We start from the raw sequence: 18452 nt of genomic DNA, 5'->3' as shown, positions 1-18452 counted from the left end.
CTAACCACTACACAACGTGGCTAAGCTCTCAGTTGAACTCCAGGCTATGTTCTCAGTCCTACAGCAAGGATCGTAAGCCCCAAACCTGAAGGCTCATGTTCCCCCAGAGTCGAGCAGAAGGAGTGACTGAGATTTTCTTCTCCCCATTTGTCCGACTCTGCATTTCCACTAGGAATTGTTTTCAGCCATCAAGCACCAGAATTAGGGAGGAGAGGGAGGGAAGGAAGGAGGATGGAGTGGCTGTGAACAGCTCCAGTCCTGGCTGGGCCAAGCTCCCCCCCCACCCCCAATACCCCTCCGAGTTTGCTCTCCCACCCTCCAAGAGCAGACTGGTTGGATTTTGTACCCTTTCCCTAAGCGGTGCCCATTCCCTCCATAGACCAAGCCAACCCTGGCGGAGTCAGCAGAGGAAAACTGGACCAGTTCGGCAAGATTTGCCCCAGTTTAATGTTCTGGTGCTGCTCAATTTGTGCTCCAGGCTGTACCTGGAGGATCCAAGTGACCCCGAGCATTGCGGGTGTTCACATTTCTGGATTCCCCATGTTCCAGAAGAATTATGCCAGTGAGGCCCGAGTGGGGTGGGGGGTGCCCTCAAAGCCTTCCGGACCTGTGCCCTGGGTGGATGGGGCAACCTGAGACCACAAGAGCGGGTGGGAGGCTTTGCAGCGCTTCCCTGCGTGCCGTGGGCTCGGCAAGGAGGGCAGACGGCTCTTCCGTGCTTGGTCTGGGCTGCGGCGGCGGCTTCCTGTCCAGATAGCCTCCTTCCTGTTAACTCTGCTTGCCAACGTGGTGCAGACAAAATACTCCCGGGAAAGGCGGAAAGCGCTCCCCTTATCTCACACTCCCGAGCGGAAGGAGAGCGGGCCGCCCGAGTCAGCAGCTCAGGGGTGAGGGTGAGGAAGAGGAAGAGTCTCTTGAGAAGAGAGCTGCATCGCCGACCCTGCGAAGCCCTCGGACTCATTGCAGAAAAGCGGCAAGCACAAGCCGTAAGGGGTGGCTTATGCAGGGACAGCAGCAAGGGTCGGGGGGCTTTTGGGCCCCCGGGCCCCCTTCCCCAGTGGCCCACCGTGGCCCCAGCTGCACTGGCTCCCCTTCCCCGGCTGCCCACGACTGCCACTTGGGTGTGCAACCTGCAGAGGGTCAGAGAGGGAGGGGCCATGGCGTCAGCTGCTGCTGCTGCTGCTGCTCACTTCACCTGGGCCAGTGAGGAAGGCAGGTGAGCATGACGGAAGAGGAGGAGGCATTCCGGGGAATTCTGGCCCCTCGGGCGAGCGGTGCCGCCGGTGGCAACTGCCCGACTGACTGTGCTGATCCTTCATGCTGGTCTCCTCAGGGTTAGGCAAGGACAGGGGATGGGCTGAGGAATTCTGCATGTCTGCACTGTTCCAGGGGCCTGGAAGCCGCCTGCATGGGAGAGAGGAAGAGGGCGGTCAACCCAACCCCCTGAGTGTGACATTCCTGCATCTTGTGGAAATGCCTCTGGGTTAGGGTTTGGATCAGGGGAAGCTTTTCCTCTCACTCCTGAATTTTCAGGAAAATACAAAGTCGCTGTGCTGCCTGCAACAGGGCCAGCTCCAGATTTTCGGGAGCCCTGGGGCATGGGATTTCCCATGGGTCCCTCTCCTGTTTGAGCCAACCTCCCATGGTCACCCGGGGCTCTTGCCCCTCCTCCTCTTCCTCAACAGGACTTCCCCTCGCTTGGGGGCCGTGGCATTTCCCATCGCTCCTCCACACCACCACCTCTGCTGTCTGGGCCAGAGCAATCGGAGGACAACCAAGCCTTGGCCAAGAGGAGGAGCAGACCCGCCAGCCCCCCCGGGACGTGGCCCTCAGCAGACTCCGGCACTGGACTGGCGCTCGGCAGCTGGGCGCTCAGGTCTCGTTCATGCACGGGGTGTGTGATGGCGCCATTTATGTCTTACTGATGCGCCCTTACAATTAAAGAGTCGGCTATTTGTGGACTTGCCCTAAAGGCACTGGACCCCTGTGGTTCTGGCAACCTGGCAGTTGTTATCCAAGAGGCTCTCAGAGGTTCCTTGCAGGAAAGTTATATTTTAAACAATTCCCTGTTCCTTTAGCGTGTTTTGGACGTAGAAAGCTTATTTGGTGCCACAAGGTGCCTCATTCTCTTAGCCTGGTGTGAGATTCAGTGCGGATCTGAGGAAGGACACAGTTAGATGTTAAATTCATTTGGTGCTGAGCACCAATTTGGATGTCTCTGAAAGTCGACTGACAAATTCATGGAGGTTATCCAAGCGACTAGCCGTGAGGGTTCTAGGCTACCTCCTCCAGATCAGAGGAAGTATGCCAGTTGCTGGGGAGCATGGGTAGGAGGGTATGGGTGGACTGTTATACACTTGTGGGTTTCCCGTGAGGATCTGGTGGGCCTGTATGAGAACAGCCGGCCGGCCGAGACGGACTTTTGGTCCGCGTCTTCTTGGCTCAGAGTGGTGTCCCCGCACTGTCATGAAATGTTTTGCACAGATTTTGACAACCTTAGGAAGGTTATGTTCACAAGCCCGGAGGACATTTGGCATGCAGGGCAGACGCATGACAGATCTGACAACCGCTGCAATCAAACTGGGCAAAACCCTCAATCGGATTTGCCGGTATGTCATAAATAGTATCTTTTCCACGTATGCCAATGAAATCAAAATCCAACTGAAGCAAGATCTTTTACGGGTTGTCACCGGCCGTAATTCTGACATCTGCCAACCTTCGTGAAAGTGAGAACCAAGTCATGTTAGCTGAGCATTAAAAGGATCAGAAGCCGAAAACGGCAACTGCGAGCTACAGCTCCTGAATTGTGGACTCCCCCGCCCCCCCCCCCCCAGTCTCCCACATCTTCTGGCTCCCTGTGCCATCTTTCTCGGGAGCTGCAGATGGACTAGAGCAGGGAAAGCCAACCTTTTCGAGCTGGTGGGCACATACAGAGTTTGCAGTGTCACCAAATGGGGCATCACGAGGGATGCAGCCGGTCTAAAAACACTCAACCCCAGAAGGCCAACGGATGAGCCTGAGAGAAAAGTGGGTTGCCGAAGGGGCAAAGGCACTGTTTCCTTTGGGGCCATTCATTCATTCATTCATTCATTCATTCATTCATTCATTTAGGAGACTTCTATGCCGCCCCATTCGCCGAAGCCTTGGGGCGGCTCACATCCATAAATAAACTTCCTTAAATTAATATAAATTAACAGAATAAATTAAGTCGCCCTGGCCAAAGAATAAAATGAATAAATAAGAGGCCCAGGATCTCTTCCCTCCCTTGCCAGGGGCTGATCCTGCCTCCACTCTGGAAACGGCCTCGGGTCACCTCCTCCCATGCAGCCGGGCCTCCTTGCAGCAGCTGCAGGTTCACCTGAGGCCGCGGAACCGAGAGGAGGGAGCAGCTCTGAGCGGGGCCCGCAGCCCCGGGGCCGCTGTGGCCGCTGTGGGGACGTGGGGAGCGGCACCCTCTAAAAGTCCTCCAGCAGGTCCACTCCTGCACTGCATAGCAGCCTGGCACAGACAATACATCTCTCCCCGGCAGCGCCTCCAAATGCACCAATAGGATTTGCAGCGGCTTAGTGAGTGATTAAAATGAATGGATTTCCACCCCAGTGGACTCCAAATAAAGAGAAAGAATAAGGACGGAGAGCGGCGAGGCTGGTGCAGAGGGGCATCTCGGCTGCTAAAGCCCCCGGCCTCCTTCACGGTCTCCTTCACCGGCAGAGCCGATGCTGTAGGGACTTGGACCAGGGCCAGGGAGGCGCCCCAAATCCCTGGGAGGCAGCCTGCCCCTCCAAGCCCTTGCTGAGATAAAACTCCTGGGACCCTCACAGTCTCCTCTCCTCCTGCCCCCTGGGACTGCAGGCTTTTCGCTGCCCTGCCCCTCCTCTCCTCCTGTCCCCTGGCCTCACCAGGATGCGGGGTTTGAAGTGTGACGTATAGACTGGCCCTGGCTTCACTGGGACTCTGGACAGCACGACTGATTTATTTCATACCTTTCTGTCCTGCTTTTCCTGCTGCAAGGAGCCCAAGGGGGTGACACGGCCCCCTCCTCTCCATTTGTATCTTCACAACATCTCTGTGAGGTAGGCTTAGCTGAGAGACTGGCCCAAAGTCCTCCAGAGGGTTTCCTGGCTGCAATTAATGTTAACGTCGCTCAAGGTTCTGCTCCAGGCTTCCCCCGACGTGGTCCCCTCCACAGGTTTTGGACTACAGCTCCCAGCATTCCTGGGCACTGGCCTTACTGGCTGATGGGAGATGATTGTCTTTATTTTTGCACTTAGGTGTCTTTCCTTCAAGGAGCCCAAGGTGACTTACGTGACCTCTCTCCTTCCTATTTTTGTCCTCCCAACAACCCTGTGAGGTAGATCAGGCCAAGGGAGTCAGTGACTGGCCCAAACAGAGCTGGGAGGTGTCATGGCCAAAGGAAGGCACGAACCCGTTCTGCCCAGTCCGCTGCTCTAATCAGTACACCGTACTTCCTCTCACCATAGACTCTTAATTTGGAAGGAGATGGGGTAGGAATCTGCCTGGGCCTGCCGCTCGTCAAGGCACACTCTCTGCTCCAGGGACCATTCACTGGGCAGCTCTGCTGCTTTATCTGGACGCCTGTTTTCTCTGGCCCCTTTCCAGCCCTCCAGTGCTGCAGCAGTGCGTTCGCCTGGATTTCTCCGTGGCCTCCCTTGCATCGGGGCAGAGCGGGAAAGCGCAATCCAAGGGGAAAGACTGTTGCTCAGTGGCAGACAAGACTTGTACGCAGGAAGAAAGGCCCAGACAGCCAGCCGCTCACCTCGCTGCCCGGAGAAAGGAAAAGAAGAGGATGCACATTAGCAACAAACATGGACACTGCTAACGTTTATATGCACAATTGGAAAGAATTGGTGCAACTCCAAAAGAAGCACAGGGCATCTCAAGGAAGCATGGAAGGCTTGCCCAGGTGCACCTTCTGTGCTTAACCCGCTCTCCAGATACCGTTGATGGGCAGCCTCAAAGCCCGGCTCTTCCTCCATCTGGATGGTTCTTGATCTTTAAAGCTGGTTTGGACAGCCCTTCAAGCAAACGGTGCCTTCCCAGTACAGGACAGACCTGTGGCAGCCCTTCTGAGAGACAATGACCGCTGAAAGGCCCTGAAGGGGTCTTGCCTGAGCTGTGCGGCTGGGTTAGCCTAGAAAGAGGGTGTGATGTAGCTGGCAAGAGTGGCGCTTGCCTAGGGACCTGGAAGACCTGAGTTCTTGTCCCCTCTCAGCCGTGATGCACTTTGAGTCAGTCATTCCCACTCAGCCTCATCTACCTCACAGGGCTGTTGTGGTCATGAGGATATAATGGAGCTATGTAAGTGTCTTGGGTTTTCTTCAAAAGAAAACAAGCGTGATATAATGCAAGTAGTAGTAATAGCAGTAGGTGTATTTTTTTCTGTTCTTCCAATGTAGGAGTTTATTCTGTATTTTTCTACTGTTAGGCCTTTGCAATGAATTATTCAAGGTCTGCTTAAGCTTGATGAATATTTATTTTGATGCAATTGGGCTATTTGATGTAACTTTTGTTATGACTGGTCAGGGTCACTTGTCCTGAAAGCTTGCCATATTTCTTGCACTTTTGCTTTCTTCGGAGGTCTCTGTAAGCTACTTTGAATGCCATTTTGTTGTGGTAAAGTGGCATACAAACCAACCGAGAAGGAGGAATGAGCCAGGTTTGGTTTCTTGCAGCGTCTCTAGGTGAGCTAGAGAACACTCTGGCCTGCAGCCCTGAGTGGCAGGAACAGTGGTTGCTTCCATGGATACGTCCAGCTCCAGCAAACACTGTCATTGCCAGCTGTTTTGCAAAGAGCAAAAGCAATATGCTTTGGAAGTGCATTTGGCCTTCCCTTTGTAGTTCCCCTTGGAGTCTGGAGCAAGCGGCAGAAGCTCTTTTGGGCCAAATCGCACCGCAGAGAAGCACTCACGGGCCATATCTCAGCGGTGTGCAAGGCTGAGGGGCGAAAAAGCAGGGCCAGGACACCCCAGAGATGCTGAAATAGTGAAGATATTTTAGCTGAAAGATTGCACCCCCAATAATTAAGTCTTTGGAGAGACAAGTTGGCCTTTTAAAGTGGGAGAAAGCAGTATTGTGCAAATGCCAGGGAGCTAGCAAGTGATTGGCCGTGTGGGGGAAGGAGGCAGCAGTCACCTGGTGACCCCCAGAAGGTCTGCTTGGGACCCCGGATTGGGGAACTCTGGCCTGCAAACCCCAGACTTGGATGAAGTCCCCTGCAGGAAAGGTCAGCCGATGGGCATGCTGTCCCCGGGGCTGCTTCCTTCCCATCTGTCTGCACAGATAAGAGAGGAGGGAGGGATGAAAACCACAATTCTGCCAGCCACGCAGCTTCTGGATCTTGTGATCCTGGAACCCAAGGAGAAGAGCCCCTTGACTCAGCAGGTTATTAATAAACGTGCACACCCCGCGCCAGCTTCTGCCGGCTGTTCTGGCACTGCAGCCCTGCCCAGCGGCCTTCCCTCTTGCAGCTGAGGACTGCACCCTTTGCGCGCAAGGCTGGGACGTTTCTGCACCGCCGGCCAGAGCGCCAGTCCCAGCTCCCCTCCGTCCTTGGGGACACTCCTGACTCTCGCCTCGTGCCGAGCTTTCAAGATCGGGGCACTCCGGGCCGTGCAGCTATGCCTGAGGATGTCCTCCTCCTTACAATTGCATTCTCTCAACCTGATAATGTTGGCAGCAACACAAGCGGGAGTCACACTGCTTTGGGAAATGTTTTCTGGCCATATTACAGGTGGTCAGTCTGGAACATGTTGGCATCTTTTTAGGTGGTCTAAAAATTAACATCTCACCAGGGAGTCCTTGGAGGAATGACTGAGCAAGCAGTGGTCTCATCATCATCATCATCATCATCATCATCGGTATCCCAGACTCCTTCCTTCCCTTCACTGGAGCTTTATCCACACAGCTGTCAACAGCTGTCTAGATAAAAACCAGGGCGCAGGGCATGGTAGAAGCAGCTTCCAATTCGGAGCAGCAGGGGTGGTAGGGTTGCATCCAGAGCAAGACAACTTTTTAGAAAGCAGTCTCCATTCATTAGTGGATAAACCCTGCAGCCTCAGTTCTTTGGGCTGCTGCCACTCAGAAATCCTTTTGGGGAGGAACAGAGGATGAGACAGAAATGTAAGTTTTCAAAAGAATAACAGGAAGCAAAAAAAGACACTGTTGCAAATTTGGTTTGTTTTATCTTTGTGATTAGATTAAGGAAATGCATTGTTGAAAGTGTTTGTTCTTGATTGTACATGCAGATACAGAGATGTATATTGTTACACAGAGAAATCACAAAAAATAGGCATTTCTGACTCAAACCCGTGGAAGGTCATCTTTTTCTTTTTAAACCCTGTTTATCTGTGACATGGGGCTGGCCACAGTTTGGCAGATGGAACATTAGAAAAAGCAGATTAATGATAGACAAATCTTTTCATTTTGGCTTTCTTCCATTTCTCTCCTCCCCACCCACCCAATATTAAGTTGAATTTGTTTTTAACTTGAAGCACATTTATTTATTTATTTATTTATTTAACACTTTTCTATACTGTCTTTTTACCATTTTTCCTGGCTTAAGTTCCATTCCTCAGAAACTTGAAGTTTGTTTTTTGATTTGCACAAAAACATGCCAGCATTTTGGTGTACCTTTCTCCCAGTACATATTTTTCACATAATATGCACATCTTTTGTGAGAAAATATAAGATGGCACATTTTGGTACTCTTTTCTCTAACATATCCTTTTTATTGGACAACTCCCTTTCAAAGTTTGGTTAAATGTGAATATTGAAGGCCGACTGACTTTAGGTTCACATCGTATTTCAAGCATGCAACATACAGTAATTTTATATTAAAAAGTGTCCTTAAGAAATTTATTCCATCTCCCTGTGCCAGATCACATGAACGGGAGGTGGTTGAGGCCCCATCGATGAGGGTGTTCAAGGATAGGCTGGACGTCCACATGGTGGGCATGTCGTGAGCAGAGCCAGCTAGAGCCAGGGGTCAGACTAGATGGCCCGGGAGACCCCTTCTGACTCGCTCTGTTTCTGTCTTTCTAATGTTCTGTCCAGTACACCACCCTATTTCCCGGAATGGCCAATGTGCCGTCCTTTTCATACTCTTCCCCTCCTGACCTTTGTTTTAAGCATTTTTTTAAAATTACATTTAAACAACAAAAACAGGCTGGAAAGCAATCATGCTGAAATGCGAAATTCTGTCTTTCGGCTCAGGGAGGGCTCAAGATTCGGGCCTAAACTGCAGGCCTAGACGCACCACCGATGCTAGAAGCATGCATGCAACATTTCGGAAAAGGGTCCTGGGGATCCTCCGGAGCATTTTGGTCCCATTTAGCAGGCTTCTTAGCTTCTTCCTAGCTATGGCCGATGCCTGTGGCACCTCCACCCTCAGAGGTGGCCCATTTCTGACCACCGGATCCTGGGAGGCAACCCGCAAGGTGGGGGTCGCTGCCGCCGTTTCCCCCCCACCCCGGCTCAAGGGGACCATTCATTGCGCTTGCCCAGAAGCCAAGCTGGCTTTGTAGGACGCGCCGCTGTGTTTTGCTCCTCCGCAGGGAACGGCATTCGCAGCCGGCCAGATGGCTTTTATCGTATGGCGCCCTCAAGTGGCCAAGAAGGGCCATCTTCTGAACACACAACCATTTCAAAAATTTGAAAAATCAGGTACTGTGGCCAAAACGGCAAGCTGCTCGTCATGGTGATTCAAGAAATTTGCAATCTTCCACTCAGGACACGCTGCTCTTAGGAGTGGCTTTGGCTATTGCAGCACATGACTTACAATTCAACGCAGGCAGGTGGAGCCCTTCTGTGATTCTGAAGCCTCAAAAGCAGAGGGACACCTGGGGTTAGAGTGGTGAAAGAGAGCTGCCTATCCTGCTTGCTGTTCCAGTCGGCCAGCCAGGCCCTCTCCTGAAAGGTTCCATTCCGTTCCACCTCCCTCTTGGATTTCTATGCGCTCCCCAAAGTAGCCATCCTTCCACAGCCAAGCAGCATTCTCAGCCCTCCTTCGGCTGTTTTTGGAGTCCCATCCTTAGGGTACCCTCCTTTGTAAGCTTCTGCAAACCTCCCGAGACCTGGTGCTTCCTGCTATCGTGTGAATGCTGTCATTCTGGCCCCAGGTTAAGACAGCCCTGAATGTGGAGACCTTTCAGGACCTCCCTGGTTAGATAGTGGCCTGGTTATTCTGGTGCTTTTTCTTCTTGCCGAATCTTCCAAATTTATTTCAATTTATTGGACCACAAAGAGATCAGATCAGTCAATCCTAGAGGAAATCAACCCTGACTGCTCTTTAGAAGGACAGATCCTGAAGATGAAGCTCAAATACTTTGGGCACCTAATGAGAAGGACTCCCTGGAGAAGACCCTGATGCTGGGAACGATTGACGGCAAGAGAAGAAGGGGACGGCAGAGGATGAGGTGGCTGGATGGAGTCACTGAAGCCGTCGGCATGAGCTTAGGTGGACTCCAGGGGATGGTGGAGGACAGGAAGGCCTGGAGAAGTGTTGTCCATGGGGTTGTGAAGAGTCGGCATGATTTTCCTACTCAACAACAATTTTTAAAGATATTTTAAATCGATTTAAAATCGTTTAACATGATTGTTTTCTGTTATTTGTGTTTGTTTTATTGCTTTGTTTTATAATGTTCTTTATATTGCTAGAAACTGCCCAGAAAGCTTCAGCTGAGGGGCAGTATAGAAACAACCATATATTATTATTACAATAATAATAATTAATTATTATTTTTAATAATAATAATAGGGATTGTTTTGGTGTTATGGATCTGTGTGGTTTCTTTTCTCTCCCAAGCAGTTGGTGCTTCTGCTTTCTCTCAGCCCCTTAACTTAATGGCTTTTGTGCCCTAAAGCAGCAAGAAGTGGGTCACATCAAGATCAAAGCTGCTTTGTGGGTCAGCTCGGGCTTTGTTGGGAGCAAGTTATAAGGAGCGCCAGCAAAGGAAGTGGTTCGGACCCCCAGGGCTTGAAGTCCCCCTAACCCAGCTGCTAATATAATGCACAAGCTGAACTGTTGGAAAGGACTTGCTCAGAATGCCCTTTGCTGTTTCACACGGAGAACTAGGATCCAGCCACCATTTAAAATGTAATATCAGCAGAAGTCAGAGAACAGAAAACACATATGCAGCTGCAGTGTGGGGCCTTCACACCTCGGATCAGAAGTGAGTCCTATTCTTTTCAGAGGGGTTTACTTCCAGGTAAGTTTATATCGAATTAGATCTTCACAGCTTACTGTGAAAGATAAGATTAAAACATATACAGCAGCCAGGAAGGGTGTGAGTGTAAAAGATATAATTAGAATGAAACTGAGAACCAAAGAGAGAGAAAGAACCAATTCATAGAAAACATGTTGCAAATTTGTGTAAAAATTATTATTATTATTATTATTATTATTATTATTATTATTATTATTATTATTAGAACATTTCTATGCCGCCCCTTGCCGAAGCCTCGGGGCGGCTTACAACACAATACAAAATGAGGATCTCGGAACTTTTAAAAAGCCAGGTGTTCCACAGAAGAACAGAAGTTTGGACGGGGAGCAATTTAGCATTTTCTTCAACTTAATGGGGCATCCAGGCCAAGTTCAGTTTGGGGATAAAGGAAGTTGCAGGGATGCAGAACAGTTGAGCCATTTCCTCCTCCCATTCTAAAAGTCTCACATACTGGCCTGAGGTTTAGTTATGGGCATCAAGAGCTCTGAGCTAAAATATTGGCCTTTTGGCACCACACTGTTTGCTTTCGCCCCTCTTATCACTGGAACACAACCCTGGAGAACGTCTCCGCAGTTCCAGATCTAGCAGGGCAGTGTCCCCACGTTGCACGTGGCTGGAGGGCAGGACTGAGTCTCAGGCAAAGTGACTTCCCCAAGGCCAGCACTGAGTTGAGGTAGCAGAGGCAAGAAGCAACTCAGGTGCTTCCTCCTCCACCTCTGGGTCTCGGAGCCGCTAGGCCAGGGGTCAGCAACCCACGGCTCCGGAGCCGCATGTGGCTCTTTCATCCCTCTGCTGCAGCTCCCTGCCGCTCAAAATATGCGTCACAACCGCCAATGTGTGACACCCGCCGGCACGTGATTTACTGAGCTTTTCAGCCCCCGGTGGGCCAACCATGGATAAATCCAAGAAAAGAAAAGTTTCAGAAGAAAACAGAACGTCTAATGGTACGTGGGCAGATTCATTTGCTTTCACTGCTGACCAGACTGGTTTACCAGTATGCCTAATATGTGGTGAGAAATTGGCAAACAACAAAAAGTCGAATGTTGCAAGATATTTCCAGAACAAACACACAGCCTTTGCTGAAAAATATCTGGATGGAGATGAGAGAGAAAAAGCCATTTCGGAACTGATGCGGAAGGTTGATCTGAGCAAAAATCATCTCAAGAAGTGGATTAAGTCTGCAAATCCAACTGCATATGTTAGTTTTGTGGCCGCTCAGGAAATAGTCAGGACAGGAAGCTGTTCACAGATGGAGATTATATAAAAGAATCATTCATCGATTTCATAAATGCACCACACTATAGCTTTTTTTATACATAGCATAAAGGTAAAAAACGATATATGCAGTGTTATCTTCATTTTAGATATCACAGGGGCTTTGTGGCTCCCGGAGTTTTCTTTTCTTTGGGAAACGGGTCCAAAGGGCTGTTTGAGTGTTTAAGGTTGCTGGCCCCTGATCTAGGCTAATTCTTGGAAACACTGAGCTTAGTGACGTCTCTCCTCCTGGGTCCTGTTAAGCTGAATGCTGATCGTGGCATTGCTGGTGGGAACGGGCACCAGGTCCTGGCCAGAACTGGGAAGCTGCATGCTTCTCACTGCAGCAGTAATGGAGCTGTGGGGCCATTGTACATTTTTATTATATTCCTGCATTTTTCCTTTCAGGTAATTCAAGGCAGCTTCCATCATGATCCTGCTTCCCCCAGTCTTATCTTCACAAGAGCCCTAGGAGGTACATTGGGCCCTAGAGTCTGTGACTGGCCCAAAGTCACTCAGTTGGCTCCATGGCTGAGCGGGGACCAGAACCTGGATCACCTGAGTCCCAGTCCTATGCTCTTAACCACTGCACCACATGACAAACCTACACTTGGAAGTTTCTTCCAGGTGGGCATTTGGTAGTATCTGAAAGGCCCTTGCTCAGTGCATCACACCTTTACAAATTGAAACGGCATCAGTTGCTTTCTAGACTTTCCCCCCATTTGTTTGCGGAAGATAATTCTGTTTGGTGCTTTGTTCCCTGGCTTTGATATGTTTCCTTGGAGATCTCGGGAGAATGTGTCATTTATAGCAATGGTACGCTAGAGATGGAGTGCTGAACGAACCAGTCCCTGTCCCAAGGGGAACGTCCAACCGTGTCTACCCCATCACTACATAATACACTCCAAGTGAGAGCTCCCCGGGGTACATGTTGCTTGCTGGCCTCAGATAGTTTATTGTTTTGCCATTAAGCTCACTGAGCTGCCATGGGAAAGTCATCCTCTCTCGGCCTCACCAGACTTGCAGGGCTGTTGTGAGAGCTGTCTAGTACTTTAGAGAGGGAAGCGTGCTGCAGAGGTCTGCTACACTTCAGTTTAAAAAACATCACATGCAACCAGCTCAGAGCTAACAAAATGACATTTGCACCCTTTTCTTCTGTCTTAACCAAACCCCCTATTATCTTGTTTCTTCTGAGCTTTTGTGCATCTTCCCGCCCCAGTTCCAAAAGACTGAAACACCTTTCTGAAGGCTTTGTTTTTGGCGGGCAGGTATTATTGTGTTCCGGCACCCTGGGTTTGCCTTTGGGTCCTTCCACTGCTGGAACATAGCCAGCAAGAGTCTCCAAAGCTGAAGCTCCCTGGATGGGTCGTGGGTCACCACCCCGGAATCGGCTCTCAGGTATCTTCTCTCTGCCCAATTTGAGAACCTGTCTTTGTGGCAAAAGGTTGCTGGAATGGGTCAAACTGGTTAGTCAACCTGACACGTCTGCTGTTATGGAGGCTGGGTGTGTGTATTGCAGCGAAATGTGCTAATTTGAGTCTGGAGTGAGAAGCACAGAAGCAGATCACGTGTCTGCCTATGCAATTTCATTTTTATTTCATTGCTATGCCACCGAATAGTCTATGCTTTCTGGAAGGTTAGTAACAATTCATACAGTGCAATAGGATACACAAATACGGTGACACCATGCAACATCTTAACACACATTTAAAACAGTATGATGAAGTTTTAATCCAGTCTTGATTTTTCAGGCTCAGAATTGTTTTTAACTATATGGCTGTTTCTGCGTTGTATGCTTATCTCTTTGCAAATTTGTGCATTGGATAATGTACTTCTCAGGTTTTAATTTTTGTAAGCTTGGTTGTTCAGTGGGAAAGGAACGTAATAACCTAAGTAGAACTGAAGATCAAAGCTCTCCCTTCTGCCCACTGGAGCCCCAGAGCTGCTTTCTCCCACCGGGCACCCTCCAGCTGTGCTGGGGATGATGGGAGTCGTGGTCCAGACCATCTGGAAGGCACCAGGCTGAAGACGGCTTCTCCAGGCATCTGAAGGCGTTCCTTCCCTTGCTGCTTCGTCTGGACTCACCTGTCCCGTGCTGCGCGCGCGCACCTGCCTTCTCCCCCCACTGCCCCCCCCGTCCTTCGCCCGCGCGCCCCGCTCGCCCGCTGCCGCATTCCCCCGGCCCCCGCCGCCTCGCTCCTCCCTTGCGCCCGCCCGGCGCGCACCTGCCCGCCCTGCCGCGCGCACCGTCGCTGCGCCTCGCCGGCTGCGCTCGCCCGCCCGCCCGCCGCCGCCGCCGCGACTTGCTCTGCCCGGCGGGCTCGCCAGGGGCCGCTGTCCCTCCCCGAGGCCAGGCCGCTGCGGGCTGAGCGGCTCACTCCAGCCCGGGGATTGACGGGCCCTTCGCAGGGGGAGGCGGCGGCGGCGGCGGAGGAGGAGAAGGAGGCGGAGGCGGAGGCGGAGGCGGAGGCGCGCGCAGCAGACGCTCCGAGGCAGCCGCCAGCCGCTCCGCCGCTTCGGATCCGCAGCCATCCTGCCCCGCGAGCCTCCGGCGCCCCCCGCCGACCGGCCCCCCAGGCACGCCCGGCTCCCCTCAACCACAACAGGTGGGTATTGGGGGCGCGGGGGCGCCCGCGGGGCCGTTCTGGGGGGCGGACGCGCGGGGGGTGGGGCGGCGGGAGGCCAGGCAGCCCGAAAATGGAGCCGGAGCCAGGAAGGCGGGCGGCGCGTCGGAGCGGCCGGGCGGGGGCGGGGCGGCGGCGATGGGGGGGCTCCTCGCGGCCCCCGCCGTGCCCCCCCGGCCGCCCTCTTTGTCTCCCGAGGGGTTGCAGCCCCCTTTCTGGACGGAGTTATCTCCCCCCCCCGCCCCGTTTTGCACCGTTTGCAAGCGCGGAGCGGCGCCCACCCGCTCCGCGCACAATGCAGAAGGTTGCAGAGCATCGCGGGTCGGAGCCTTCTCGGGGTGCCTTGGCCAAGATTTCGGCCCCTGGCGGCGGAGGGTGGGGGGGCGAAGAATTTTGCAGGGAGCAGGATTGCAATAAGGGCGTTGGTTTGGAAAGGCCTCCTTTCGCTTCCCTTCCCCCCTCCCCCAAAGTTTCAGCAAGACCTGGTCATTATTTGGGGCAAAATGGTGCAAAGAATCGATTTCCCCTGCAGGGATGGCGAATGGAGCTCCTGATTTAAAGCAGATGTAGGCCTGCTCGAACACCTCCTCCTGTTCCTTGCACAACAACCCCCCCCCCCAAAAGCCCACCCCTGCCAAAGCAACATTGTAGGGCACTGCTCATATTTGGGGCCTTCTTTCTGATTGCGGTGTTTGCTTGTGTTCCTTTTTCGCCTCACCCTGAAGCGTTGCCATCTTGTGCAAGGGTTGCTGGTGTTTTGCTTTTTAAACCCTCTGGTTGAGTTCCATTGTTTTGGTTGTGCATTGTAGTTGTGGGCAGGCCCTTGCATGCGTGTGTTTGCACTGTCGTGCAATGCTACAAAACTCTCCTCTCTCTCCCCGATTGGATTTGAACCTGAGACATAAGCAGCACCGTGATGTGCTTTTAACAGCGTCTTTTAAAATAGCATCTGTGCATTACGACACACTTGATCATGTTCAGAAAAAGGCATTTTGGCAGCGGGGCGGTAGACAAGAAATGAAACGGAATGGCTTCCTGCCTTTATTATTATTTTCGCTATCCGTGCTATTATCCATTGTTGCTGTAAACACAGAGAGGAGGGGAATCTATTTACCCCCCCCCCCATGAAAAGAATAATTGTAGCTGTCATGACGGATCTAATCACGTTGGGGATTCTGGTCTGATCTTTCGAAGCGACAGCTTTGCGGTGCCCTGGTGGCTCGTCCTATTTTGGGGGAACGGAAATCTGGCCCGACACTCAGAGTGGAAAAGAGACAGTTGGGGAGCGGCTTCTTGTGAGCTGTAGGTAACATGAAAATGGGGTGTGTGTCTGTGTGAACAAACATGGAAGTGCGTGTGTTGCGCGTTTTTCCACGCCTTTCCCCACTAGTGTGTGTTTGTGTGCTCGACACCATTAGCTGCTTGGATTTTTTAGGCTGAATTATAAACCTGAATCTGTCTGAACAGAACTGTATATTTCAAGTGGCATATGGGTAGTGACCGTTTCCCCTGTGCTCCGGCCTAGGCACGTTAGGAGCTTTTGAGCTGTGTCCAGGATTTTCATTGCCAAACTTGTCTGTTTTCTAAACCATGAAAGGTTGTGATGAGCCCAGAACGTTGTGCAGGCGGGTCGGTGTTTTCGTGCTCCAAGATGGTCACCTGATGTCGCATTCAGAATTCCATCCCAGTGGGTTTTCAGAAGTGTGGATTGCTCAGTTATCTAGTTGAATTCTTTTCTTCAGGGGGTTTCACACCTCTAAATTCTGGGGATGGGGTCAGCATGAGACCATAGGAGTTGGCCCGAGGCAAAAGATCTGACAGACTCCTTGGTTTTCAGGATAGCGACCCAAATTTAAGGATGCTCTTGATTTGAGTTTGGTTTCTGGCAAGGCAGAGTTGCTGCTGTTGTTTTGGTTTTGCTTGCTGCACTAGAGTGTTTCCAGTGCTGAACATGCTTATTTCTCTTGAACCCAGTTTCAAAGCCAGGTCATTAAAGATCAGGAGGCATGGGTAAAGTTAGAAGGTTTGCTTCGAAGCCATATAGAAATCCCAGTAAATTCAGCTTGCTTTTTGCCAATGTATAATCTGTGTTTGCGTCCCCATTTTGAGGGATAGATCTTTAAATGACTCTTCTGGACCCCTTTCTCTTGTTTTCTAATAATCTTTGTGCCCATTCTCAACTTTTGGGATGGTGTGGAAGGAGCTTCACCAGTATGACGTATACTGTGGTTCCGTTTTATTTTAAACAGACGTCTTCGTACCTATTTTCTGAATCCGTTGGGCAGAAATTGAGGTGTGCCTTTAGGGGGGAGTGACTTTGGTGAGTGTTGCTGTTGTATGCTGGCTGTCTGCCCTCCCCAACCTGATGCCCCTCCAGATCTGTTGGACTGCAGTTCCTGCCATTCCCAACCAGCATGACCAGTGATAGGGAAAGTTGGTAAGCCAAAAGAGTTGGAAGTCGGAGAAGGCTGGTTTTTCACAAGGCATCTTCCGTGGTGTGCGTTGGGGGTTGAGAGTTTGTGGGTTGGACACATGTCAGGATGCAGGCCTTCCAGACCTCTAGATGTTGTTGGATCGCAATTCTTTGCCCATTGACCATGACGGCTGCATATGATTAGAGTTTCTCCCCACAGTATCCAGCGCAGATCCCTTACTGCTGTGCTCAGTTTGTGGGGGTACTCTTGGAAACTTATCAGGGGGTTGCACTTGAACAAGTCCAATAATGCTGGGCAGATTTTCATCTGCTGAAATCCAACTGCTAAATCAACTGCTAAGCCCAGGAGACCATTGGCCACTTGGGTGCTGTGTTCACGCAGGACTGGGTTGTGTGTGCGCCTCTGCAGCCCGCAAGGGTTGTTCCCCGGAGGAAGCTCCAGGTCCAGACCACAGTTGTGAACTGGTTTAAGCATTTGGTCTTAGCAATCAGCTGGTGCCTCTCTAGGCCGTTGGGAGGAGGCTGCTGTTGGCCAGCCCACATGGGAGCCTTGAACTGGATTCCATGCATCCCCTCTTTGAAGGAATCGTGCATGGGTTCCCAGCTTTGATGGGTCATTGGGGGAGTTCCCCTTCATAAAATGTCTCATATTGGGGGCATAACCAGTCCCCAAACACTCCTTTCCCAGAAGGCAAACTGGGAAAGCTAAGAGGAAACTCATTTGCCAAGGGATCAAAGTACAAGCAGAGGCAGGTTGAGAGAGCAAGAAAAGAAGGTTTTCCTCTAGCCACTAGTTCAGAAAAGGGACAGGCAGAAATATGGAGGACGTACCTCATGAGGGCCGATAGCCATGAAGGCAAGATTGAACCCGCAAGATCAAAGCAGTATAACTCTTGAATACCCTTTGCTGGAAACAAGCTTAACCGGACTGTGGCATTTGTGCTCTGGTTTGGGGTTTCCAGAAGCATCTGGACCATTGAGATCTCAAAGAGGCTGCTGAATTGTAGGAGAAAGGGATTCCTAGAAATTAGGGAGAGAACTAGTATGTGTATGTTACTGTTTCTGAAAGCTGATAACTAATCAGCCATAGGGTTACATGGCACACTTTTACTCCCAAATTAGGTTTAGTGCTCAGTGGATCCTTGTTCTAAATCGCACTTTAGGAAGGATGTAGACCAGTTACGATGGTTCAGAAAAGGACAATGAATATTGGGGAAGGGCTGTAGTTCTTTGGTAGGTCACCTGTGCATGCAAAAAGGTGCTTGGTTGATCTCTCACATTTCCTGGTAGAGCTCAGATCTTCTGCCGGAAGCCTTGGAAAGCCAGTCGGGCAGTACTGGCTACCTGGGCCCACGCAGGACTCTTTATAAGGTAGTTCCCAAGAAGGTCGGCCATGTAGAAAACCTGCAGTGGCAAATGTTGAAAGGTTGGTGCTCGTCTTGACAGTCTCCGAGGAAAGACCAAAATTGCAACCTGCTGGGTTGACATCAGCAAAGCAGCCCTGGCTGTTTCCAGCTCCAGCAGGACTTTTGGAAAGCGGGTGGGTCGGTGACCCATTCTGAGTCAAACCACTCTGAAATACTTTGCATTTTATGCTGGTGCTGGGGGCATCCATTCTGCTAAGCTGCAGTGAGAAATGCAGCGTTGCACGGACTATACCGGCTTAGGGCCTGGTAACCTGAAGGAGCGTCTCCTTCCATACATGTCTGCCCACCCCTTAAGATTCGGGCAGAGGCCCTTCTCTGGGTGCCCTCCCTGAAGGAGATTAGGAGGGTGGCTACCCGGTGAAGGGCCTTCTCTGTGGTGGCGCCCCAATTGTGGAAATCGCTCCCCAGAGAGGTTCGCCTGGTGCCATCACTTTATTCTTTTCGGTGCCAGGCCAAAACCCTTTTTATT

At 51.3% G+C, this 18452-nt stretch overlaps 1 protein-coding gene and 1 long non-coding RNA gene across 5 annotated transcripts in view; both read left to right on the top strand.

The window, feature by feature from the left end:
- Positions 1-4071: 4071 nt before the first annotated feature.
- Positions 4072-7325, top strand: LOC123028290. The gene is made up of 2 exons (XR_006415643.1): positions 4072-6003; positions 6786-7325. It is a non-coding gene; the product is annotated as an uncharacterized LOC123028290 (long non-coding RNA).
- A 6644-nt stretch (positions 7326-13969) lies between these two features.
- PRRC2B (proline rich coiled-coil 2B) overlaps positions 13970-18452 on the top strand; it is a 63242-nt gene continuing 58759 nt past the window's right edge. For all 4 annotated transcript variants that reach the window (XR_006415635.1, XM_044439891.1, XM_044439890.1 and 1 more), the window contains exon 1: positions 13970-14104. The gene's annotated coding sequence lies outside the window, so the exon portion shown is untranslated. The remainder of the gene's footprint in view (positions 14105-18452) is intronic.

The sequence above is a fragment of the Varanus komodoensis genome, unplaced genomic scaffold, assembly GCF_004798865.1.
Source record: "Varanus komodoensis strain SLA01 unplaced genomic scaffold, ASM479886v1 scaffold36, whole genome shotgun sequence".
Lineage (NCBI taxonomy): Eukaryota > Metazoa > Chordata > Lepidosauria > Squamata > Varanidae > Varanus > Varanus komodoensis.
Note: the sequence above shows the minus strand (reverse complement) of the source record. Positions and strands in the feature narration are given on the sequence as shown.